Genomic DNA, 27143 nt, shown 5'->3' with positions numbered 1-27143 from the left:
CTGCAATCCTATGCACACTTACTGTACTGAGGAGGTGTGCATCCTGTTTGACTCAGAAGGACTTGCCTCTGAGCAGACATGCACACCATCGGACTGTAAACGTAGGATTGGGTTGTGGGTTACAGAGCATTGGGTGATGAGCACTATTCTTGCCCCCCTCAAGATATTGGAACAAATCTATTGATTTTCATAAATATAGCAAGGTCATTTCACGGTGCAATCCTAAGCATGTTTGCTGAGAAGAAAACCACATTAAGCTCAACAACACTTACTATCTAATAAGTGTGCTTGGGATTGCATTCTTAATTTTTATAATGCTCACCTTTGTATTTCACTATTCTTTAAGATGCTCCAGACAGTGGAGATTGCAACAACTTCAGATAGGCCTGAGAACTCCTTAATGATCCCATGGTGTCCAGAGCTGTTGATATCCGTCTGTCTCTGGAGAAAATGGAGGAGTGAACCTTTGTGGGTGAAATCAAACTGTTGGAAGGTTACAATGCCTGTTGAAGCTATAGAGGTTGTTACAGAAAGGACATGTATCATTGCAGCTGTGGCAGATGAAGGCATTCGGTTGTGCTGATGCAGGTGTACCGTGACATTTCTTCTCTCTGCACTCCTCCCAGAGGTCATTCCTCCTCTGATCGCTGCTCTGGATGCATGACCTGACTGGCTCCAGATACTGCAGTCATCTGCAAGGGATCCCACATGGTGGGGTTGAGGTTGCTAGCCTTCATGTCATGTTTACAGACATCTTTGTAACACCGAGTTGGTCGGCCAACAGTCCTGGTACCAGCTCCCAGTAGAGCACATCTTTGGGGACCCTTCCATCTTCCATTCTGTTCAGAGATGCTTAATGCATTAAGCTATAGTTTTGTTGTTGTTTAGTTGTTTAGTCATGTCCAACTCTTCGTGACCCCATGGACCAGAGCACGCCAGGCACTCCTGTCTTCCACTGCCTCCCCCAGTTTGGTCAAACTCATGCTGGTAGCTTTGAGAACACTGTCCAACCATCTTGTCCTCTGTCGTCCCCTTCTCCTTGTGCCCTCCATCTTTCCCAACATCAGCGTCTTTTCCAGGGAGTCTTCTCTTCTCATGAGGTGGCCAAAGTATTGGAGCCTCAGCTTCACGATCTGTCCTTCCAGTGAGCACTCAGGGCTGATTTCCTTCAGAATGGATAGGTTTGATCTTCTTGCAGTCCATGGGACTCTCAAGAGTCTCCTCCAGCACCAGAATTCAAAAGCATCAATTCTTTGGCGATCAGCCTTCTTTATGGCCCAGCTCTCACTTCCATACATCACTACTGGGAAAACCATAGCTTTAACTATACGGACCTTTGTTGGCAAGGTGATGTCTCTGCTTTTTAAAATGCTGTAAGCTATAGCATAGGTAGGAAAACTAAGGCCCGGGGGCGAGTAGGCAAACTAAGGCCCAGGGGCTGGCTCTGACCCAATCACCTTCTAAATCCCGCCCGCATATGGTCTGGGAATCAGTGTGTTTTTACATGAGTAGAATATGTCCTTTTATTTAAAATGCATCTCTGGGTTATTTCATAGGAATTCGTTCATCCCCCCCAAGTATAGTCCGGCCCCCCACAAGGTCTGAGGAACAGTGGATCGGCTCCCTGCTGGAAAAGTTTGCTGACCCCTGAGCTACAGCAACCTCATGTCTGCCAGCAAGTGTATACATAGCAGGAAGCTACAGCCAATTCTGATTTCCTCTGTGCCCACATGATGCACAGATTTGCAAGCATTCCTTTCTCTGTTCCATACATTATATTTTTACAGGAACATGTAAAACATGTTTCCCCCAGGATATAATCAGAGGGAAAGCATATGCTGAAACAGGGACCGCTTGTGCTTTTCCTTGGCTAAAAATTCTGATTCAGCAGCAGGACTGTGTTGGCACATCCTGAATCAGGTGGATTTAATGCCTTACTTTATACCAAGGGGCGGGAGATATATTTGCTCATTTCACATTTTCATGCGAATGCACTTAACTCACACTTCCTGAGCCAATAAAGCAATCTGAAATGCAGCTATCCTTTGAAATTCAAACTTCTATGGGTTCTGTGAAGCATTTCTCCAACCAAAAGAAAAGCCCGGAAAAGGTTTATATTATTAAAAATAATGTACACAAAACAACATCAAATGAAAGGAAATTGCTTGCAGAAGGCCACTTCCTCCTTAAGGAGGAGGTGCTGTTGTGGGCTCTCACGCCCCCCCCCCACTTGCGCAGGGGGTGTTTAGCCTGCCCTGCGTGACTGGGGGATTCCTGGCTGCGTCATTGGCCAGGCCGACCAATCCAGTTGGTCTGGGGGTGTGGCCTGCCCCATAAGGGCAGGACACAGCCGGGAGATTCGAGTGGCGGTTAGGCATTGGAATATTTCTGGAGAAGAGAAGAGGGGAGGTAGCACCATCACCTCCCCCACATATTGAAGGGTATTCCCATTAAAGGATTTGGGGGGGCATGGCCCTGTCCAAAGCCTAGGGAGGTTAGGGCCTATCGGTGACCCCCGGTGGAGCTCCTAGTTGATGTGCATCAGCAGGACTCCCCCTACTGGTGGTGAACCCTTCCCGGACTCCTTGCAGACGGGCTGGAGTCAGATATAGTCTGTTAGATCCCATGCCTAAGCCAATACCGCTCATCATCTGTAACCAATAAAGTTGTGGCCTTTTTAGCCCATTAACCTTAAATATTTGAGTCATGTGTCTTTATTCTACCAAGGGGGGGGGGGAGGTGTCGGGACCTTGCCACGCAAATGCATGTATTTGGCCAAATCACACACACACACAAAATGGTGTGCAAATTAATGCAGAAATGGGGTGAGCAGAATTTAAGGCTGGAGAAAGGAGAAACTGAAATTGACATCCTCCATTCCTACTTAAAAAGGTAAAGGTAAAGGTACCCCTGCCCGTACGGGCCAGTCTTGACAGACTCTAAGGTTGTGCGCCCATCTCACTCAAGAGGCTGGGGGCCAGCGCTGTCTGGAGACACTTCCGGGTCACCTGGCCAGCGTGACATCGCTGCTCTGGCGAGCCAGAGCCGCACACGGAAACGCCGTTTACCTTCCCGCTAGTAAGCGGTCCCTATTTATCTACTTGCACCCGGGGGTGCTTTCGAACTGCTAGGTTGGCAGGCGCTGGGACCAAACAACGGGAGCGCACCCCGCTGCGGGGATTCGAACCGCCGACCTTTCGATCGGCAAGCCCTAGGCGCTGAGGCTTTTACCCACAGCGCCACCCGCGTCCTAGTTATGACATGTTAATTTAATGTCACCAGACCCGCAGAGTTCCACAAAGCAAATCCTTGTTTACTCCTCTTTCATAAATGTCACCTGTCATACCACAAGGATACGGTCATTCAAAACAAAACATTCATGTTATAGTAACTCTGTTGTTGCAGGAGGCAAGTCTACTCACCTTGGAATCTTGGCTGCATTCCAAGGCACTTTGAAAAAGGTCAAAAAGACATTCACACCTACATCTACTTAACACTAGCCATGGAGGAGAAATGTGAATTGTGAATCCATTTTCTAGAATGTTGGTCTACACATTAAGTTGGCTAACCACATGAAAGCTAGATAATGAAGCTCTGTTGTGCTGGCTTCTTTATGCTTTGAGCATTATTGGGAAAGTGGTGTGGATTTTTCTCTCAAAAGTGGGAAGATGCCCCTTGGATTCTCAAATGGTGTGTTTGCCAGAGTCCCTTAAGGCTGTAAAGATGAATTGATCTACCATCAGGGCAGACTAAGAGGCTTCCAGAATGATTATGTAATTGATGATGTAACTAGCAGACACAAAGCCCTCTATGGCCTGGCAAAGTGGGGGACAGTTTCTGGAACCTAGATAGGGGCACTGCTAGGAATGATTAGGGTAGTCTGAATATCATCGAGGCATGCCTACTGGTGCAAGGAAATGTGGGCAAGATGCTATGTTGACTCCTGTAAATATAGCACCAAATTTGGATTTTTGTTCATGTACCATGTAATGTGGAGCCTGTGAAAAGTTAGTTGTCCACAGACCTAAAAACCCACCATTTAATTCTGGGATTTTCCAGAATTTGGTGGCAACTTTAGATGTAAGAAGCATTGTGGTTGCTGGCAGCAATGTAAAGACTCCCAATGCAATGCAGGGAATCCATGAAACAAGCTGTATACTATGCCCAGATTGTGGAGAAACACCCCACAGCAGCTGTTTTATGGCAGGCATAACAGAAACCAGGTCTATATTAGCAGAGTTTGCTACAGAAATTAAATGCTGTCCATTGTAGCGCCTCATTTTTAAATACAGTGGTACCTTCAGTTACATACACTTCAGGTTACATACGCTTCAGGTTACAGACTCCACTAACCTAGAAATAGTGTTTCAGGTTAAGAACTTTGCTTCAGGATGAGAACAGAAATTGTGCTCCAGCGGCGCAGCGGCAGCAGGAGGCCCCATTAGCTAAAGTGGTCTTCAGGTTAAAAACAGTTTCAGGTTAAGTACGGACCTCCGGAACGAATTAAGTACTTAACCCGAGGTACCACTGTAGGTTTAAAGTAGAGGTTAAGGCTGCAATGCTATACACCAGGCATAGGCAAACTCGGCCCTCCAGATGTTTTGGGACTACAGTTCCCATCATCCCTGACCACTGCTCCTGTTAGCTAGGGATGATGGGAGTTGTAGTCCCAAAACATCTGGAGGGCCGAGTTCGCCTATGCCTGCTATACACACTTATATTGGAGGAACTGATGACTGAACTGTGCAAGACAAACGGAAAGGGTAGAAGAAGTGGGGGGGGCCTGAACAGAATATGTACCCTTTTAAAAAAGAGAGAGGAAAATGTAGGATTCACATTGAGTGTGGAAGATATACAGTAAAATAATATATTAATTCCAAACGTCTGAGAAAATGATATTTCCCCTTCCTTTCCTCTTCTCAGAGGCCTTCAACTTCTGGCATTAAGTAGTTCAGTGGCAAATAGTGCAAGCTGTCCGGAAGGGCAGGGTCTACAATACAACTTTACCATATAGGATATAACAAAGGAGTAGGGCTATTTTTAGAGCAGTGATTTCCTGCACATTCCGCATATGTTATTCTGGTTGCATATGGAACTTACTCTGAGCCAGCAAATTAAAATACATTTTATCATTAAACAGAGCTCTTGGGTTCCTTTCCGTTTTCACATAATAAATCTGTAAAACAAAGATACAGAGGGAGAAAATGGCTTTTAGATTCTCCCGTTTTAAAAATAGAGTAGAATATGTGCAAAATATAAGATGGGTTTTGGTGTGTGTGCAGGCACTGAATTCATCAGCTAAGTTCATAGCAGAAGGAGTATTTGTAAATCCATATTAATGACATTATTGCCAAGCATGGTGGCTGATTGAAATGGCTGTTGGCTACACTGGTAATGATTTTAATATTCAATAGACTTGACTCAATATTGTTATACTGTTGGGGTGATATCTAGAATTTATCATAGTGAGAGCAGGCTCATTCAAACCAATGGACCTGTCTATTTATTTCAATGGGTCTGCTCTGAGTATGATTTCAAATAGCATTTAGAATAAAATGAATAGTGGGATTTTCATGAAATCTTAGGGTTGGGAACCTTTGGCCCGCCAGAAGTTGCTGAACCACAGTTCCCATCAAACCCAGCAAACATTGCCAGTGGTCAGAGAAGACTGGAGTTTTAGTTAAGCAACTATATCTGGAGGACCAAAGGTTCTACGCCCCTGATATAATCCATTTGTTATTTTGCTGGCTTGCACTAAAAACAACTTAAGATAATGAAACAGAACTGGTGGGGTGAATAGCTTAATTAGAAAGCAATAATAATCATAATGATAATACCCCGTCCATCTAGCTGGGTTTCCCCAGCCACTCTAGGTGGCTCCCAACAGAATATTTAAAACATGATAAAACACAAAACATTTAAAAACTTCCCTAAATATAAATTACCAGAGTGGTATTCAGCTAAATAGTTGCACTAGCAGAACATCTTCCACTTGTCCAATGGGACTTCCCTGCCCTATCCCCTACTAGACTAGTAAATAAAGAAAAAGGGCTGTTTTTCAACAAAACCATCATAATCTGCTCTTTCTTACCGGAGTCAGATTAGTCATCGTTTTCAACATAGTGGCTAAGTCCCAAGCTTTAGAAGAAGAAGAAGAAGAAGAGTTTGGATTTGGTATCCCGCTTTATCACTACCCTAAGGAGTCTCAAAGTGGCTAACATTCTCCTTTCCCTTCCTCCCCCACAACAAACACTCTGTGAGGTAAGTGAGGCTGAGAGACTTCAGAGAAGTGTGACTGGCCCAAGGTCACCCAGCAGCTGCATATGGAGGAGCAGGGAAGCAAACCTGGTTCACCAGATTACAAGTCCACCGCTCTTAACCACTGCACCACACTGGCATTGTGGGGAATTAAAAATGATGGTTTCTCATCTGCTTGCCACTGGGCATCAGGGAAGCCTGAAGCCAGGGTGGGAGGAGTGATGTGGGAAGGGAGCCTGCCAGAAGACATGGTTGCTGAGGGCCCTCTTGACCCTGGAGCCAGCCGCAAGCAATACTCTTTTTCTTTCTTTTATTGTGTTGTGTTGTTCAGGCAATATGGTTCCAGTCGGAGTCTTGAAGCCTTTCGAGATTCATAAACAAACGGTGCCCCAGTGGACAGGAATGCAAGGCATGCAGACTTGTCTCTAGGAGGTAACAGCCGAATAACATACATCCCAAAAGTCAGGTTGCCATTGCGGAGGCAGGACGGTGACACGTTTGAGGCATTGCTGCTGACATTGCACACTGCTAATGAATGACAGTGCCAAAATGCCAGCACTTACCTTGTCACCGCCAAAGAGTTACAATTAAATTCCCCCTTAAAAAACTGACAAGTGACGAAAGAGGTTTCGATGAAGGTCACGAGTAGCTAGGATTTCTATTCCCTTTGAGCTCTGCTGTAATTTCTAGTTTCCCACAAAAGAAATCACAAGACAAATGTCCTCTCATAATCTAGAAGGTTTCCAAGAGAAATATTAGATCGCAGAGGCAGAGTTTCATATTAGAAGTGTAGTGGGGAGACATGCTATATTGTGAAGTAAATACAAATGCTGCTATAACTCTCCTCTTTTGTAGTTTTGGTTTTTTCCCTCTTTGAAAGTGGAAACTGGTTACTTTTTTTTTCTTTGTTAGGAAAGGCCATCCTTTGTAAAATTATTTAGAAATGTGTACGATCACCCTTAAAGTGAAGCTTCACAAATGAAATGGGGCTTTTATATTTCTCTTCCCATATGTATTGAATTTCACACGTTTTGTATCGTTCGGGCAAACGCAACAGTCCTCTTTCTAGATTATCTGCATCTGATTTACTAGCAGTACATGTGAAAAGGAACTAGGGGTCTTAGTGGACCACAAGCTCAACGTGAGTCAGCAGTGTGATGCAGCAGCAAAAAAAAGTTAATCCTATTCTAGGCCCACTCTATTCTGTAATAGTCCCACTCTATTCTGTAATAGTCCCACTCTATTCTGCCTTGGGAGGGACGCGGGTGGCGCTGTGGGTAAAAGCCTCAGCGCCTAGGGCTTGTCGATCGAAAGGTCGGCGGTTCAAATCCCCGCGGCGGGGTGCGCTCCCGTTGCTCGGTCCCAGCGCCTGCCAACCTAGAAGTTCGAAAGCACCCCCGGGTGCAAGTAGATAAATAGGGACCGCTTACTAGAGGGAAGGTAAACGGCGTTTCCGTGTGCGGCTCTGGCTCGCCAGAGCAGCGATGTCACGCTGGCCACGTGACCCGGAAGTGTCTCCGGACAGCGCTGGCCCCCGGCCTCTTGAGTGAGATGGGCGCACAACCCTAGAGTCTGTCGAGACTGGCCCGTACGGGCAGGGGTACCTTTACTATTCTGCCTTGGTCAGACTACACCTGGAGTACTGTGTCAAATTATGGGCACCACAATTTAAGGAGGATGTTGACAAGCTGGAACGTGTGCAGTGGAGGGCGACCAAGATGATTCAAAGTCTGGAAACCAGCCATTATGAGGAACGGTTGAAAAGAGGAGACTGAGAGGAGATGTCATGGCCATCTTCAAATATTCCAAGGGCTGCCGCATAGAAGAAAGAACAGGCTTGTTTTCTGCTGCTCTGGAGGGCAGGACTTGAACCCCTGGCTTCAAGTTACAAAAAGGAGATTCTGACTAAACATGAGGAAGAACTGTCTGACGGTAAAGTGTGTCTTCATGGAGAGCACGTGTTGCAGTGGGGGCCAACAAGACACCCACTGTTGCTGGGCGGGAAAAAGAGTTTGGTCACCATTATCAATTGGGCTTCCTGTTGCTGGGGAGATTTATATGTTGCCATTTTGTGATTGACAGCCTTAGCCTTTAAATATCCTGCGTGCAGCATTGAGCTTCCTTTTTTCGCTGCACCCATCGGACCACCCTCCCTCCCTCCCTCCCTCCCTATTTTCAGGTTGTTCACTTGACCTTGCTATGCCTGTCATGGGGTTGTCTTCTTTGGGGCCCAGTAGGAATTTTGTCCATTTGGCTGGTGCCATTTGGTTTTTGCCTACTGTGTAGCAAATCATCACAACTTGTAAGGTTGGAGTTAGGCATTGGTTTAGGAGTTGGTTGGTGGAGGGGTATGGATTTGGCTGTGCCTGCCCCTCCAAAATGCTGCTGCTGCAAGGGTTTTACGTTAAAGGAACCCAAGGGCTCGCCATGCTTTTGTCTGAACCCCCTGGCAAGGGGCTAGGGCCACACAAGAGCCCCTGGGAGCATTTGGGGAGAGGTGAGGCATGGTTCCCAGTCCCGTCTCTCTCCCCAAAATGTTTTCCCTTTCTGACTTCGCAGGCGGGCAAATGTCAGTCTGTCCCTGGGAGGTGTCAGATGACTATGCCTAAGCAACCACTCACATTACTTGTAATTTTAATAAAGTTGTGGCCAAAATTGTGCCAAAAACCTTAAACTAAAAATCATGTGTCAATTGTGTCTTATTGGGGGGGGGGGGTGTCTCGGGGACCTTGACACGCAAAAGCTGTTTGACAGTAGACTCTCTTTCATTGGAGGCTGAGATTCCTGCATTGCAGGGGGCTGGACTAGATGACCCTTGGTGTCCCTTCCATCTCTACAATGCTATGGTTCTGTGAATTGAACAGCAGCAGCTTTTTAGGTGCGCAACTGGTATACACTTTGAGCATAAAGCTGCTTGACTTTGGAGTGACCTCTACAGTTGTTGCAGTGCCAGATGAAGTACCAGCATTGGTGGTGACATGTTTGTGGGAGCAGTTTCAGTTTATTCGGTGGAGTGGAATATGCTAAGCTTCAGTTGCAGCAAGCAATTGGGCCGATCATATTCATGCACATGCCATATATTATTCTCCATTTCAGAAAAGGAACGAGCCCTTTACTTCATCTTACGAATAAGTAACTGTGAGATCACGTGCGCCAGCTCTGTGGTGAACTAGTCCTTTTCCTCTGGAGTCATTTATTCTGAAAGCTTAGTATGTGCAAAAAGTGATGCGTGTCTTTAAATGAGACTACCCTTAATTCTAAAAATCTTACTCATTAATTTACAATAATGAGATGTAATGAATATTTATAGAAGATTTTATCTATACCTATTAATTTGCCACGATGTGATACTGGTATCCCTTCTTTCTGAATTAATAGCATGGGAAGGGGTGGTGGTGGATGGAATGAAAAGCTGATTAAACTAAAGTCTTGCATTTTCTGGTTAAAAAAGTAATATGTTCTGCACAAATGGAGGTTTACTGGAAAATTCATTGAACCTCCCAAAGGAGGCCAAGCCATTCTCTATGCACATTCCTATTATTGCTTGCAAGTATCATCATTCCGCCCCTCCTCCCCGTTTCTTCGGCACTCTCCTGTCCCCACAAATATCTTTCTTCACTTTCTGGAAACCAAATGTCTTCTCTTCTTTAACTTACCACAAGACTCTCATTTGGATTAAAGATCAAAGGAAAAATCTATGAGTGCAGATAGCCCTTATTTTCTCCGGAGTGTTGGAGAAATGTCTTTGCTGTTAGATACCAAATACAGTGGTACCTCAGGTTAAGTACTTAATTCGTTCCGGAGGTCCGTTCTTAACCTGAAACTGTTCTTAACCTGAAGCACCACTTTAGCTAATGGGGCCTCCTGCTGCTGCTGCGCCGCCGGAGCATGATTTCTGTTCTTATCCTGAAGCAAAGTTCTTAACCTGAAGCACTATTTCAGGGTTAGTGGAGTCTGTAACCTGAAGCGTATGTAACCTGAAGTGTATGTAACCCGAGGTACCACTGTATTAGTTTAAAAATAAAATAAAATAAAGACACACACAACCTTCATGAGGTTTTGTTTAGCTAGGCATTATTTTTTATTATTAATAATATTAATATTAATATTAATACCCCGCCTATCTGGCTGGGTTTCCCCAGCCACCCTGGGAGGCTCCCAAAAGAATATTAAAAATAGAATCAAACATTAAAAACTTCCCTAAACAGGTCTGCCTTCAGATTTATTCTAAAAGTCAGACCGTTGTTTATTTCCTTGACATCTGATGGGAGGGCATTCCACAGGGTGGGTGCCACTACAGAGAAGGCCCTCTGCCTGTTTCCCTGTAACTTCGCTTCTCGCAGTGAGGGAACTGCCAGAAGGCTCTAGGAGCTGGACCTCAGTGTCTGGGCTGAACCATGAGGGTGGAGACACTCCTTCAGCTATACTGGGCCAAGGCTGTTTAGGGCTTTAAAGGTCAGCACCAACACTTTGAATTGTGCTCGGAAACGTACAGGGAGCCAATGTAGGTCTTGTTTAATTTTGAATTTCTGAATTTCTGATGCCCTCTGCCCAGAGCGCCTAGGGCAGAGTGGTTTTGCCTTGCCAAAATCCCTGGGAAAGCCCGCTCTTTAGTGCTGAATCAGAGGAAACAGCAACCCAAGGAAAACCCAATTGAGGTTTGCTCTGATTTAGCGGTAAAAATTGAGTTTTCCAGGGGGATAGCAGCTGAAGAAGCAGAAGTCTGGATAAGTCCTAAGTCCTGCTGAGTTCAGTGGACTTACCTTTTGCTAAGCAAGTACAGTAGAATCAGTGACAGTCTTTGGGCTCTCAAATTTCAGCAGCACTCTGTGCAATGCTAAAATGAGGTGCCCCCCACCTCTCGTGCTCCATTCTACACCAGTGTTTGGGTGCCCTCTGCAGGGCTGTGCCTAGCACAACCGGAGCAGTCACACTACCCTAAAACCGCCTCTGCTGCAATGTTACGCTCTCAGCAGGGACCAGTCTTTTCACATTGCAGTTCAGATTTACTACATCATGGCAAATGTACTCCAAATGGCTCTATTTGTAATGCCTAGAACAGGGGTGGGGAACTGATGGTCTTCCATATTACAACACCCATAATCTCTGACCATTCACCATATTGTCTGTGAGCTGACAACTAACAACACCAGGAGGGAATGCTTTTTTTAAAAAAAGAAACCTAGTTTAGCCCTTCAATCCTATGATGATGATGATGATGATCATCATCATCATCATCATCAACAACAACAACAATACTTAATTCTATGAGTTCAGTCCTTCTTTATTGTTTATCTGCCTGTCCTCCTAACGTTGTTAGAATTTGCATCATGCACCACAATCAAATTACCATGCTGGTGTATATAGAAAGATGTATAAGAAAAGAAAACATGCAATAAAACCTACAAAAAGAGCAGTTCTGTAAAGCAGCATAAAAACACATGACATGAGCTAAAGGTAAAGGGACCCTGACCATTAGATCCAGTCGCGGACAACTCTGGGGTTGCGGTGCTCATCTTGTTTTACTGGCCAAGGGAGCCAGTGTACAGCTTCTGGGTCATGTGGCCAGCATGACTAAGCCGCTTCTGGCAAACCAGAGCAGCACACAGAAACGCCGTTTACCTTCCTGCCGGAGCGGTACCTATTTATCTACTTGCACTTTGACATGCTTTCGAACTGCTAGGTTGGCAGGAGCAGGGACTAAGCAACGGGAGCTCACCCCGTCACGGGGATTCGAACCGCCTACCTTCTAATCGGCAAGTCCTAGGTTCTGTGGTTTAACCCACAGCGCCACTCGCGTCCCTTATGACATGAGCTAGAGTGAAATAAATCAATAGAAGCTAAAAGCTTTGCAGGGTTGCTCACATGGCACAAGGAGGACATTTGGCTCCAGGCGAGCCTCTTCCAAAGACAGGGTGACACCACCGAAAAGGCTCTTTGCCCAGCAGTTGCCTGCCGTGGGACATCTGGAGAAGAGTCTCATCATAACTTTTGTACATGGGTAGGCACTGGTGGAGACAGGGTATGGGAAGGCCCAAAGCACAGCATTGTCCTTGCATGCAGAACATCTTGGGTGCAACCCCTGATGTCCCCCAGTAGGGCTGGGAAAAGTTTCTGCCAGAAACCCTAGAGATCTTCCGCCACTCAGAGTAGTAAATACTGAGCTAGATTGTCAGGAGTGTGTGCAGAAGCCAGGCCCTGTGACCAGTAGGACTTTGCAGGACTGGGGCCTTCCTAAGTCTGTTCTGAAGAGGCTAGGGGAGGCTGCACGGGTGAGGCCAATTGGTAACTCACAGCACCTGGTGGCAAGAGCTGGGAAGGGATATGAGGTCAGCATTTCCCTTCAGCTTTTTGCCACAGCAACACATTTTCTGCCTTGCTGTGTTTGGATCCTTGACTCCTTGCTTCTTGATCCTCAGACTCTGGGCTTTCTGGCTTCTGGACTCCTATTCCTGCTCCCACCCCGCCATCTTGCCCCCTGTCCCGATGTTACCAGCCGGGACTTCTATCGCCCGGGAACCGGACTGTGACATAGATGTACCTATGGTCTATCTTGGTATAAGCCAGATTCCTATGTTCCTCCGTATCCTGCTCCTAAATTTTGCAAAGGACAACCTCAAGAAGGAACAACCACTGGAGGTGGGATAAGGCACTGAAAGAATCAAAGCCTGATAGTGCTCATCATATTGAAATGCAGTCTTGTGAAGAATGCTGAACCTACTAGGATAAGGCCTAGGTATGTTGATATACTGTCAATTGTTGTTGTTTAGTCGTTTAGTCGTGTCCGACTCTTCGTGACCCCATGAACCAGAGCACGCCAGGCACTTCTGTCTTCCACTGCCTCCCGCAGTTTGGTCAAACTCATGCTGGTAGCTTCGAGAACACTATCCAACCATCTCGTCCTCTGTCGTCCCCTTCTCCTTGTGCCCTCCATCTTTCCCAACATTAGGGTCTTTTCCAGGGAGTCTTCTCTTCTCATGAGGTGGCCATGGGACTCTCCGGAGTCTCCTCCAGCACCTTAATTCAAAAGCATCAATTCTTTGGCGATCAGCCTTCTTTATGGTCCAGCTCTCACTTCCATACATCACTACTGGGAAAACCATAGCTTTAACTATACGAACCTTTGTTGGCAAGGTGATGTCTCTACTTTTTAAAGTGCTGTCTAGATACTGTCAATACATAGTGTGAAATATTTCTCCTTTCTTCTGGAACGAGTAGGTTCTTCCAGGATAAGCAGGTGGCATCTTCAGTGGCAGCATGGTAGAATTTGGAATGGTAGGCACAATCACCCCCTAAAGTCTCAAATTGCACTAAATTGGTAAGTCATTGACCTGTTTGCGAATGATGCAGCCAACATTAAGGGCATTTAAGTAAACCAATTTCATTGGAAGAGATAAGCATGTGCTTGGCTCTCAGGTTTGGTTTTATCACAGCAACTTTCCCTGCTCCTCCTCTCGATGAAATATGAAGACCAATTTGTACCTGAAGAAGTGTGCATGCACACGAAAGCTTATACTAAGAACAAACTTAGTGGTCTCTAAGGTGCTACTGGACATTTTTTAATTTTTTTATATATGAAGACCAAACATCACCTTTTTTCCGGCATGGGAAGGAATATTCTGCAGGTATTTTGAAAACCATACTCTACTTTCCTCTGAAGTGCAATGAAATGTAATGTTTTATGACAGCCGGCTGTAAATGCAACTGCTTTTTGAGCATAAACAAATTATGCTTTCCCAGCAAAAAAATATATATCTCTGGAAAGGAAATGTGAAGTTTTCAGGTGCAGCTTCAGCTGAGCTGGACAAATACTGTGATATCAGAGTTCAGAGATTTGTATTTGAATGTTAAATGGCTCTTTGCTGTGCTTTCATCCATTCTGCTTTATGCTTGCTAACTTCACATGAAGGGGCAACTGCTCATGAGAGGAAAGAAGAAAATGGGCTCTTAAGTCACCTGAAAATAGACAGTCATGCGCGAAAGGCTTCCCAGAGCGAATGGTGGTAGGGAGTTGATTATACTCAAATTGCTCAGAGCCCCAGCCACATACGTTGTCTCCGATGTGGAAGATGATGAGATGCTAGGTCTAAATGGACTGTTGCCCGAGAGCATCATGGAAACTCTTGACTGTGTGTATTTATCGTGATAGGTAATGAAGGAGAAGGGGCTGCTGTGACCAGGGTTTGTCTCAGAATGCATGCAGAGAAGGGAAATGCGTGTTTCAAACTTTGCTTTCACTTTATTTTAATTTATTTTTTTATTGCAAAGAACTTTAGCGGTTCTTGCTGCCAAAGAGAAAAGCCACTTTTTAAAAAAGTGTGCCGCAGCTTGCCTCTTCAGGAGTGTGAAGGGCTCTGGTCATCTCTACTCTGCTGTCTGAGGCTATATGTACACACCATAACTTTAACACACATTCAGAGCGCATTCTTCCCATCAAAGAATCAACTGTACAGTGGTACCTCGGGTTACCGATTGTTCAGGTTACAGACTCCGCTAACCCAGGGTTAAGAACTTTGCTTCAGGATGAGAGCAGAAATCGTGCTCCGGTGGCGCGGCAGCAGCAGGAGGCCCCATTAGCTAAAGTGGTACCTCAGGTTAAGAACAGTTTCAGGTTAAGAACGGACCTCCAGAATGAATTAAGTTCTTAACCCAAGGTACCACTGTACTTTGTTGTTGTTGTTTTGTTGCTGCTGCTGTTATTATTATTAAGTCAATTTATAAACCACCCTTTATCAGAAGAGCTCAACATTAAAAACACATTACAGAACATCAATGATAAAAACATAATAAAAAACATAACGACAGGCAGCGTAATAGTAAAATAATCATCATAATAAAAGTCCACTTCCCCACACTTTCACAGGCCATAGATTATTTATAGGCCTGGGTTGCTTGGAACTGTAAATTTGTGTGGGGTAAATTACGGTGCCCAAAATCATTTGAGGGATAGAATGTGCTTCAAATGTGCTTTGAAGTTATAGTGTGTCCACAGCTTAGACTTTGTGTGGGCCACACTAGATAGGAGAATAAACATGTCATTTTTCCTTGTAGCTGTTTGGTTGTGGGCAATCAGCCCTGCTCCCTAGATGGCCAGGTGGGGCTCACTAGCTCTGGGAGGAGGGGTGTGGTTCCTCAGCTGGAGTAGGCTCAGGACAGGTGAGGGTCACCTGCCTCATCAAGGCCAGATGCTGCAGTCAGCATGCAAAGTATAAAAGGGAAGCAGAGCTGAAGGGCTGTGTCTACTTAACTGCCCATGTTGATGGACCTCAGCTTGGATGCATGTGGGTCTCGGCAGGACTTTGGACACTGGACACATAGATTGACCCTGGACTGGGAACTTGACATATACTGACTTGCTGCCAGGTAGGCCAGGGGTTCAGGACACTCAACTGCACATGAATATTAAATAAATGCATGGATGTTTTACATGCTTGGTTGACTGTCACTGCTTTACCTTGCATTCCAACATGATAGACCTTGGAGAGGAGGCTAAAGCAATGGCAGGAAATATGGGCAGTTCTCAGCACACCTTCATTTAAAAGTCTCTCAGATTTGTTTGAAAATTGGAATCAAGTAATGAGTGAAAAGGGAAGGTGGCTGAGTAAGGGGAGGAGGGAGGGAAGGATATCCTGTTGCTAGTGAAATGGGGACTGGAAAAATTCCCTGCCCCAGCCCCTAAATGAAATCATTGAAGAAAAAGGCGGCAGCTCTATAATGAGGCATACATGCTATACAAAATAATGTCTTTGTAAATAATACTTTAATGAATGCTGCTGGTTGGGGGATGGACGGACATAATGACACAGCTGCAGAAAAGTAACCTAGTTAGAGGGAGCCTTCTAAATAGACTCTCTTCAGCAATGCAGTCGTCCGGCAATTTTGATGCCTTCCCTCAGCTAATCTCCCATCACCAACATCAAGTCTGTCATATTGATTTCTTGCAGGGAGGTGGTGGTGGGGAGAGAGCAGGGGTTGGGGAAAATGGTAAGGTGCCCTGCCTTTGTCAATCCAGGCCGCGGTTGCCAGGCAACGTGATGAGCTGACTCACTGGAGATCGTTTTAGTGGCCTGATTCAATGCCCCAATAGTCACCTGAGGATTTTTTTTTATTTTTTTAAAAAAGAAAAGCATGGGCAACGTTGAATTATTAATGCAATAAAACCAAGTGTTATGCTTCTTGTTTGTTACTGACAAAAGGACAGTGTTGGAATGAATTGATGGTTTAATGTAAAAAGGCGAGGCGGACAACTCTCTGTGCCAATTAAAAATAACACAGTGATCCAGATGATGGACAGACAGGACTCTCTTCCTTAATGAAATCTGTGGAAATGTATGTAGCATCCAGTCGGTGAAGCTGGCTGCTGCTGGCAGTTAAATGCATTCTACTGCGGTGTGCAGTGACCTCTCAGACCCACTGTTCTAGTGAAGCAGAAGGTTAGGCTAACTCAATGTCACTTCTGAGGGATTTTAACAGGCTGTACCGCAGTCCTCTCTCTCTCTCTGTGTGTGCGTGTGTTGATCTATTTATCTATCTATCTAGCTATCTATCTCACTTGTATGTAAAATGTAGAGACCTGCTGGTGTATCCTCAGAACTCTACTGATTGCTGATTTTCTAATAGTACCACATTATCATCTCTTGCAAAACCAGCAGTCTGCCAAGTGTGTGTAGGCTAAAGAGGGAAACAATATTGTTCTCCTATGGAGGGCTTATCTTATTCAATTATAGAAGAAGAGGGAAATAAACTGTGAAAATCCTAACATGACATTTGCTGGCAGTGTCAGGCATATGATAAATGCAGGGCAGTTTCATAAATAATTAGGAGCTCACTTAAAGACAGTCTTTCCAATCTGGCAAGTTTGATGTGTGTTTATAAGAAGCTCTTCCAGTGCTTTTTTGCTGGGGGTAGTCAAGGGCACGCAGTACTGGAATTCCCCTGTCCCCCAAAAAAATGTTAAAAGTGTGGCACTTACTGTAACAACTTCATGGTGAGTACCGGCACTCCCCCCCCCCCCTTTAAAGGACTGAGCCATTTTGTATACTGCTAAGATATCTCCGGGACGCGGGTGGCGCTGTGGGTAAAACCTCAGCGCCTAGGACTTGCTGATCGTCAGGTCGGCGGTTCGAATGACCGCGGCGGGGTGCGCTCCCGTTGCTCGGTCCCAGCGCCTGCCAACCTAGCAGTTCGAAAGCACCCCCGGGTGCAAGTAGATAAATAGGGACCGCTTACTAGCGGGAAGGTAAACGGCGTTCCGTGTGCTGTGCTGGCTTGCCAGATGCAGCTTGTCACGCTGGCCATGTGACCCGGAAGTGTCTGCAGACAGCACTGGCCCCCGGCCTCCTAAGTGAGATGGGTGCACAACCCTAGAGTCGGACACGACTGGCCCATACGGGCAGGGGTACCTTTACCTTTACCTTAAGATATCTCCAGTGTTAAACTCATCCAAGCACTATTGGCTCGGTTGGATGTGCCCACATTTTTTAATTATTATTTATTTTTGTTTGCCTGCTGTTTGCACATCCCCACTCAAAGCTGATTGATTAAAAGCAAAGGAGCTTTATGTATAGGCGAAGGAAGGGACCACTAGGAATATAGCGGGAACTATAAAAACAATGTTTGCAACATTTTGCTCCCCTGTGTCAAGTGCCAATGTATTTCATATTAGGTAAATGGCCCGTAATAAACCCATGTGTGTGGTATCAGAAGAAAAGTGCTTATGTTTGCCATAGGGGCGTCTCTCTACCCCAGTAATTCTCATTGGCTAGCCTTAGACAGAAAGCAATGCTATAGATTTATTGGCATATGTCTTAGTCAAGGTGTTTTATGGATCATTTTGTTATCCCAAAAGGTAAAATGGGCTGGGACCATAATAATAATAATAATAATAATAATAATAATAATAATAATAATAATAATAATAATATAATAATAATAAATAGTAATAAATTGCACCCAAAGAATGTAATTTGGGAACCACAGTGGGGGGACCAAAGGTCATGTTGAAACCAACTACAAACGGTTACCTACAACAAGCACTAATTATGGAATGAATGTTTGTTTATTTTTTCTTTCTTTCTGTTGATTACATTGTGTTTAGTTTTTTTTAATCAATAAGGCATTTAAAAAAATTATAATAAATAAATTGCACCCAATAGCAAAACTGATAATTTCATGGGATATTTTATGTACTATGCATTTGGGGGGGGGGTGTGTACATAAAGGAATCCTGCCAACCTAGCAGTTCGAAAGCAAGTCAAAGTGCAAATAGATAAATAGGTACTTCTATGGTGGGAAGGTAAATGGCGTTTCCGTATGCTGCTCTGATTTGCCAGAAGCGGTTTAGTCATGCTGGCCACATGACCCAGAAGCTGTGTGCCGGCTCCCTTGGCCAGTAAAGCGAGATGAGCGCCGCAACCCCAGAGTCGGCCACAACTGGACCTAATGGTCAGGGATACCTTGACCTTGACCTTACATAAAGGAAACTGTTAAGTGTTAAGTGACTGACATTTGGGGATATTGTTTACTGTGGTCATACTTCTGTAGTAGTAGTAGTAGTAGTATTTTGTTCCAACCCCAGTTGGTAAAGAATACAGATCACAGACAATTTTCCACTCTACCTTTCCCCATTGGTATGATGTATGGTGTGTTTTGCACTGATATTCAACTGCCAACCCTGAAACCCTATTAGATGCTAAAAGGCTTTGATCACCAGATGGATCAAGACAGTTCAAGTAGGCCAGTAGATATCTGGAAATCTAATAATCATGCTTAGCATTTATATAGCGCTTTTTGAACATTCCACGTGCTTCACATACATTATCTCGGTAATACTCAGGCTTTGTACTGGCAATCCACTATCTGGAAAGTTCACAGTTTGTAATGATAACATATAGTGCCTTGCTAGAAATGAGATACAAAGGCACCTATTTATTACATTCTGAGATTTATCAAAATATTACTGCACTTGCCACAGTAGTAGGTAGACAGTGGATTCCATTTTTAAATGGATTTGTACCTTTTTTACATGCCTAACACTGTACTAAACATCTATGTTTGAATCCTTATTAGCATCATTAATAATAATAATTTTATTTATACCCTGCCCATCTGGCTTGGTTGCCTCAACCACTCTGGGTGGCTTTGAACACATATAAAAACATAATAAAACATATATGCATAATATATGTTTATATATAATATACGTAATAGTATATGCATAATATTTATACCGGAATGTGAATGCCGATCCTGCCATCAGTTGCTCAGCTGCTGTACACCTTTTTAAAAAAATTAACAGCAATAGAATTATATTTTCTGCCATTAAAAATAAATATCAGTCCCCATCACTTTTAGTGTGAAGAGATATATTGCAGACATAACATAATACTATCTGTAGATCTCACCTATAGCTTACGACAGCAGGTGGGTGAGCTATGCAGAAAAATAATGATACCATTCAGAGCAACTTGGGGAAGGGTTGGGGTCAGCAGTTTTCCTGGCATTATAGAGTCATACATACATCAGGTTACTCATTCTTCCAGAGATGAGAAAATCGAGCCATTGCTCATTTACAACCTGCAGACTCATTTAAGTAATGCGAAGTCAAATTGTCCGCTGGTAGTAAGGTGAGTTTTAGGAAGAGGAAACTAGCAGAGGGGGTCATCAGCAAATTAGAAAACCTGGCTGTAGGCACCTGAGATGTGTGCTTTTGGGATCCTCTGTATTCTGGTGAATGTAGTATGTTTAAATTCTCAGAAGAAATGGGATGCCTCCCCCTCCGCCTTCCATGATGTGACATTGTAACAATGAGTGTTTTCTGCCTTTATCAACCACCACTAAATTTTGCATCCCTAGATATTGCAGGAAAGAGACGAGATGAGGGAGGTCTGCTTTTGGAGACAGCCCCACATTTGCCTTAACGTCAGTTTGTTGCTTCAGAGTGTATATGTAGTATACACATTTGCCTTAACGTCAGTTTGTTGCTTCAGAGTGTATATGTAGTGTTGCTGTTTTCCCCCTTTCATTCTTGTAGCAGCTTCTCTGGGACCATAGAAACCAGGCCATGTGACTCATTGGGTGACCAGGCATGTGCTGAGTTGTGACACGCCAAGCGGCAACATCTGAGTCAGAAGACCTGTCCATTAGGGGCAGCTGCAGCCAGTGGCGTAGCGTGGGTTGTCAGCACCCGGGGCAAGGCAAGTAATTTGCACCCCCTAACCCGTGGATTTGCGCCCCCTAACCCGTGGATTTGCCCTAACCCCCAGATGTTGCGCCCGGTGCGGCCGGCCCCCCCTGCACCCCCCACACTATGCCACTGGCTGCAGCAAGCCCCTAACAAAAATAGCCCCATTTTCATGTGTAACGGTCCATTCAGAGGATCAGGGGATGGGTCAGATGTAAATCACTGCAGGGAATTGATCTCTGTACAGTGGTACCTCGGGTTAAGAACTTAATTAAGAACTTAATTTGTTCTGGAGGTCTGTTCCTAACCTGAAACTGTTCTTAACCTGAAGCACCACTTCAGCTAATGGGGCCTCCTGCTGCTGCTGTGCCACCGCTGCACAATTTCTGTTCTCATCCTGAGGTAAAGTTCTTAACCCGAGGTAATATTTCTGGGTTAGCGGAGTCTGTAACCTGAAGCATATGTAACCCAAGGTACCCCTGTATTACCTTACATTGCAGAAACCATGGAGAATCAAGCCCATAATCTCATTGAGATTGCAAGAGAGGTAGACCAAGAAGTTGCAGAAAGTAGGGTTTGATTCATCCAAACTTTAAAATCCCTCGGTTTGAATGAGAAATTGAAACACAGGCATAAAACTCTCCCACTGATACCAAAGAGATTTAAATGTGCATAACCTTGTCTAGGTAAATGTATACATAAACATGGCAACGTTTTGTCTCTGCTACTCAAGTTAGATGGGAGATTCCATACAGAAGGACTTGGAAGTTTACACTGAATAAATAATAGAATTGTAGTGTTGGAAAGGACCTTGAGGGTCATCTTGTCCAATGGCCTGCAATGCAAGAAACTAAAGCATCCATCACAGATGGTCATCCAACCTCTGCTTAGAAACCTGTAAGGAAGGAGAGTCCACCACCTGCCAAGGGAGTCCCTTCTACTGCTGAACAGCTCTTTCAGAAAGTTCTTCCCGATGTTTAGTCGGAATCTTCTTTCTAGTAGCATGAATCCACTGGTGAAACTTTATGCTGGTCCTTTGATCAGTAGCCCCTCCCCCTGCCCAGCCAATTATTTACTTACATGGCGAGTTTTAGAATGAAGGGATTAGGCCTGTGCGATAATCTGCTAAATCTATTACTTCTGTGTTCTACAGGCAGAGGTTCACTGTCTTCTGCAGACCCAGTAATTACAAAGAGTGCGTGCCACTTCAGAGAGAAAATCTAAACAAAGCTGGCAAATGGGTGACAGTAGCTGTGTTCACTGCTGTTTCAGTTGGCTGAGTGAAAATTCCTTGCTCTGTGACTGAGCTGTGTCCATTCTGGGCAGATCCACACCATCTGATGCACGTATAAAGCACATGGCTTCTTCTAAAGAATCCTGGGACCTATACTTTTCTCCTAAGAGGCCTACAATTTCTAGTACCCTTAACAAACTACAGTTCTTGGGATTCTTTGGGGAAAGCCATGTGCTTTAAAATGCATTGTAAAGGTAAAGGTAAAGGAACCCCTGACCATCAGGTCCAGTCATGACCAACTCTGGGGTTGCGGCGCTCATCTCGCTTTATTGGCCGAGGGAGCTGGCGTACAGCTTCCGGGTCATGTGGCCAGCATGACTAAGCTGCTTCTGGCGAACCAGAGCAGTGCACGGAAATGCTATTTACCTTCCCACCTGAGTGGTACCTATTTATCTACTTGCACTTTGACATGCTTTCAAACTGCTAGGTTGGCAGGAGCAGGGACCGAGCAACGGGAGCTCACCCCGTCTCGGGGATTCGAACTGCCGACCTTCTGATCGGCAAGTCCTAGGCTCTTTAAATGTATGGTGCAAATCTTCCCTCTCCTTTTATCAGTGTATTAATGAATACATTTAAAACAAAAACAAGCAAAATACCCACCCAAACCCTGTATTTTTGAAATAGATTACTGTGTCAAGTTTGTAGCTATAGGGAAAAAAACTGTGTAAAAAAACTATTTTCTTAGTCTGCGCTCCTACCTTTTTCCATGTTATCCTTAAGATACTTTGCTGTGGTATTAGGGAAAACTGAGAGGCATTTGATTTATTTCTTAAGAAATGTGCCTTTCTTGGGTTGCTTTCAATGTTCAAAACATTGTGTCTGAAGGAAGAAATGTTTGCAATGTAGCAGATAAAATTAGATGGAATGCAGCCTCTGACAATGAAAGTTCATGTCCCCTAGAGCAATCTCAACTTGTATCTATTAGGGAGAACGGATGGCTTCATTTTAAACATTTCTGATTCTGTTCACCTTAAAAGTGATGCACTGCTGAAATTGAACTGCAGACCTGCGGTCCCCATGGTCACAAAGCAGGCTGAAGGTATCCATAAAAAGTGACGGGCCTTTGCTCTCATTTTCACAGCGGTTGTGTGGGGTTGACTGTGAAGTCTGTAAGGTACCTAGAAAGAGAAATTGTATTATCACTGAGTTCACACCATACATTTAAAGTATCCCCCTCCCAAAAAAATACTGTCATTTGTTAGAGGTTCTGGGAATTGTTGCTCCATGAGGTGGCAAACTACAGTTCCCATGATTCTTTGGGGGGTGACGTGCTTTAAATGTACACAACCATATACCGAACAGAAAGCAAGCAGGGGGAATCCCAACCCATCTGCAAAAAGCAGTGGGATTTAACACCCCATCAAAATCTGAAAACAACTTTTTATCGTCCCTCCCGTATGGTGTGGGAAATCATGTGTTGTAATTAAATGAGCCCCTTTACTCAATCTTTGCTGTTTCTTGGCGCTGTTGATAAGGATCTTTTGATCTATAAAGCCTAAATGACTTGGGCACAGCCCACCGTATGCAATAGGCTGCATCCCCCTCTCCTGTCTGATCCACAAGTACTGTACTCGAAAATCGAGTAGGAATACCCTCCTACTAGTGACATCTGTGAGGGAAATCAGGCATCAAACGGGAGAGAAAGCCATTTGACCCCTCAAGTTGAACACATGGGTTATAGCAATCTGTTTTCTCTCCAGCATCTGGTAGTCAGAGGTATACTGTCTCCAAACATGGAAACCTCATTTAGCTATCATGGATAATTCTATCATCCTTGAATTTGTCGTAACACTTTTCAAAGCCATGAAGCTAATGGGCATCACCACCTACTCCTGTAGTAGTAATAATAAATTATTATTATTATTAATATTAATATTTTTATATGGCACCCATATGATGGGGTTGCCCCAGCCACTCTGGACAACTTCTAACAAATAAAACACAGTAAGACACCAAACATTAAAAACTTCCCCATATAGAAGGCAGATGTCTTAGAAGTTGTTTATTTCCTTGACATCTGATGGGACATGCCAGCATGGGCCAAACCTTTCCTATATATTTTGCCACATCTGTATGACGTTCCTTACACAGGTTCCCTGGAGCTGAACAATGGAAATGTGTTGTAAAATCCTATGGCCATGGAGGGGGGAGCACGAAAAAGGATGGGAATATCCTGATGGGACAAATATCCAAAGTGCAAGTCCTGTGCAAGTACCTTCTTGACTTTTTTCCATATGAAATTCAGGTTCCAGTATACCACCTTGTAATGGAATGATAACTGAAGGAGGTTCGGCTTGCGCCTTTGACACTTGAATCCAAATGGATTCGAACATTTTGCTTAGTGTACAGCGCTGAGTCTGTGTTCCCACACATGTTGGCCAGTTCAAGCACACACGGGCCACTTTGAGATGGTCTAGAGAAAGCATTTATAAATGCTATCATGAATTTCTGCTGCCCATCTACTCTAAAGCAAAGAGAGCTTACTTATTTAAGATTGCAGAAAGGTGCTGCACTAGGTGGCAAATAATTGTTTCCCCAAATGCTTGATGAAGCTTAAAGCAAATGCATAGGATAAACTGATTTTAATATATTTCAAACAGCACATATTTGGCATGCCTCCTAAAATTTGGGTTGCCAGCAAATTCCCCCCCCTCCCCCACTTTTAAATCTTTTCTTCTAACAGCATTAGAGAGTGTCAGCCGATGTGCAGTGTATATACATGGAATGTCTGGGTCATAAGGTGCCATTCAGTGGAGGGAAACTATTTCCACTAACTATTGATGGGTAAATCAGAAGATAAAATATGACTTCAGAAGCTTATTCAAAGGAAGCCACTCAAAAGTCAGTCCCTCACACTGGATTTAAAGCCAGAGGTGGAGGCAATTCTACACCAGTAGCAGCAAATAAAAGGTACTTTAAAAGTGTAGGATTAAAAACAAGACATAAAAGGGCCGCAATGCCCTCTTTTCAAGTAACAGAACAACCTACATTATGAGCAGCATTTTGAAGTACACATCAAACCGATTCCTCCCTCCTTTATCCTTTTTAATCTCTACCAGATGCACTTTCTTTAAATTCAGGTTTTACATTCCTAACCACAACTTGTCTGGACACACTGGGAAGAGCATTGAGGGAGACATGAGTGGTGTTTCCCATTTATTTTCTCACTTTAAAAACTGCCCATTGAAGGCTTAACTTCTTAAATATCTCCGCTTTGTAGGATTGCATTAATTTATTTTGATCCTCACTTCAGACAATCTTCTACTCTCCGTTCTAAGGAACAGTGAAGGAACACTGGGCTGATACGATACCAAAGCAAAACAAGGCACATTGATTTTAACAAAAAACTTGGTGTGTATGTGTGTAAAATCAGTGGATCAGGTTCAACTTTGGCTGGACCGTGGCCAGAATATTTAAAATTTACAAGAGCTGTTTGAAATCTCAGAAGGAATTTTGTAGGTGAGTCTTAATTGCCAGTATACATAGTCTTCTTCCCTCCATTTTTCTGATTCCCAGGAATTTCTCAGAAACTGGTAAATGTAGCTTTATACAGAGATATGGGGTGGGTGTGTTATAGACGTGTGCCTTTTTACTTCTATCAATTTATGGTTTAATTAGAGCTGTTGGATCTGTGTGGTACAAGCTCTCTTGCTTCTTTCTCACATGGAGCTTCTGACTGAAGCTAGGCCTCTCAAATCAATTTTATGCATTATGGCAACATGGTATGTCTTTAAATATATTTAACAGATTTCACAAAAATTTGGCAAGCCCTGACTGTTGACCCTTTGTTTATAACATCAAGCCACCTTTACATTTTTTTTAAGGTTATCTTTTGTAGTTGTGAATGCGTGAAGGAAACTAAAGCAACTGCTTTTGTTTTGCAACATATTTGTAAACAGGGTGGGAATGAATAATAACTTTTTTTTTTAATGCTTCACAGAAAAGTGCAATACACTCCTATAAAGCCAATTTTGAGACAACAAAGGTGTTTTAAATCTTCTCCTTCAACCTCTCCAGATAGATAGACAGATACTATTCAACATTTCCCCCCTCCCCCATTTCCCTTCATGTTTCTAATTCATGGGCAAAGAGCATTTGCCTTTTCCCAGGATGCATCTCTTCCATATACCAGGGAGTTAGCCTGAGGCCATACCTATATATCTGATCCATGCATAATGAAGCATGAAGCTGCCAATTGTCGAGAGCGTCTGCTGTGTCAGAGACTGATAGGCATTTCATTTGCTCGCTCCCGAGGGCCCACCACACATCTCAGGGTTCATATAGTATTTATTTTAGGCCCTCACATTTCTCATCTGTGAACTTCACACCATGTGTATGATGAGCAACCCACGCTCCAGCCTGAAGAAAGCTCTCCAGGTAGTTTCAAATGTAATTTGAGAGAGAGAAAAGAGAAAGAACATGGCGCCAATTACGAATGAAGGCTTGCATGGGAAGCGAAGGAAGATTAAGCCTCTTGCACACAACAGCTGTGTGGGGCTTTCAGAGGCTGACGACAGCAGCCCTTGCCTCTTATTCTAATCGGGGATGGATTCTAATAAGAGGCCCTGTTTAATAAGGAGACTACTTTGCATATGGGCCCATAGGGATTCTGCTGTGCTGTGCAGCGAGCAACTGTGCATTTTGCAGAGATTATGACAATTGCATTGTGGTCTTTTGGTGTGTGTTTGGCAGAGGGGCAGGCTAATCTAATGAACAGCAGGTCCAAATTCTGTGCTCCTTTGAAATCTGAGCAGGGAGTAATGATCCTGAAGTAATTGCTTAAAACTGCTGAAAATGTGATCTTACCACACCAGCCAACTGAACACTGTATTGGTTCCCTAAATATAGGCTTGTCAGATAAGGCAGATAGGATTTTATATTTGAAGGTGTGCATGCACTTTTACACCTGCATTCGTCATACTGTGGAATTGTGAAAACCTCTTGTCTGAGTTTGTCGTATGGCCCTCCATATTAGGAAATGGAATAAATTCTGCAATCACTCACCAGTCCTTTTGTTTGTTTTGTTTTCATAACAGCAGGAAATTGAGATGGGACATGTGATCTGAGCCTATCAATAGAGGTATCAGAAAATATGTTCACAGAATGCAAACAAAATATTCCATTTACATCATACTGTTGCTTTGAATATGTAGGTCCTTTGATATTATGTATACCACGCGGGTGGCACTGTGGGTTAAAGCCTCAGCACCTAGGACTTGCCGATCGAAAGGTCGGCAGTTCGAATCCCTGCGGCGGGGTGCGCTCCCGTTGCTCGGTCCCAGCACCTGCCAACCTAGCAGTTCGAAAGCACCTTTGGGTGCAAGTAGATAAATAGGGACCGCTTACCAGCGGGAAGGTAAACGGCGTTCCGTGTGCTGCACTGGCTCACCAGATGCAGCTTCGTCACGC

The sequence above is a fragment of the Podarcis muralis genome, chromosome 3, assembly GCF_964188315.1.
Source record: "Podarcis muralis chromosome 3, rPodMur119.hap1.1, whole genome shotgun sequence".
Lineage (NCBI taxonomy): Eukaryota > Metazoa > Chordata > Lepidosauria > Squamata > Lacertidae > Podarcis > Podarcis muralis.
Note: the sequence above shows the minus strand (reverse complement) of the source record.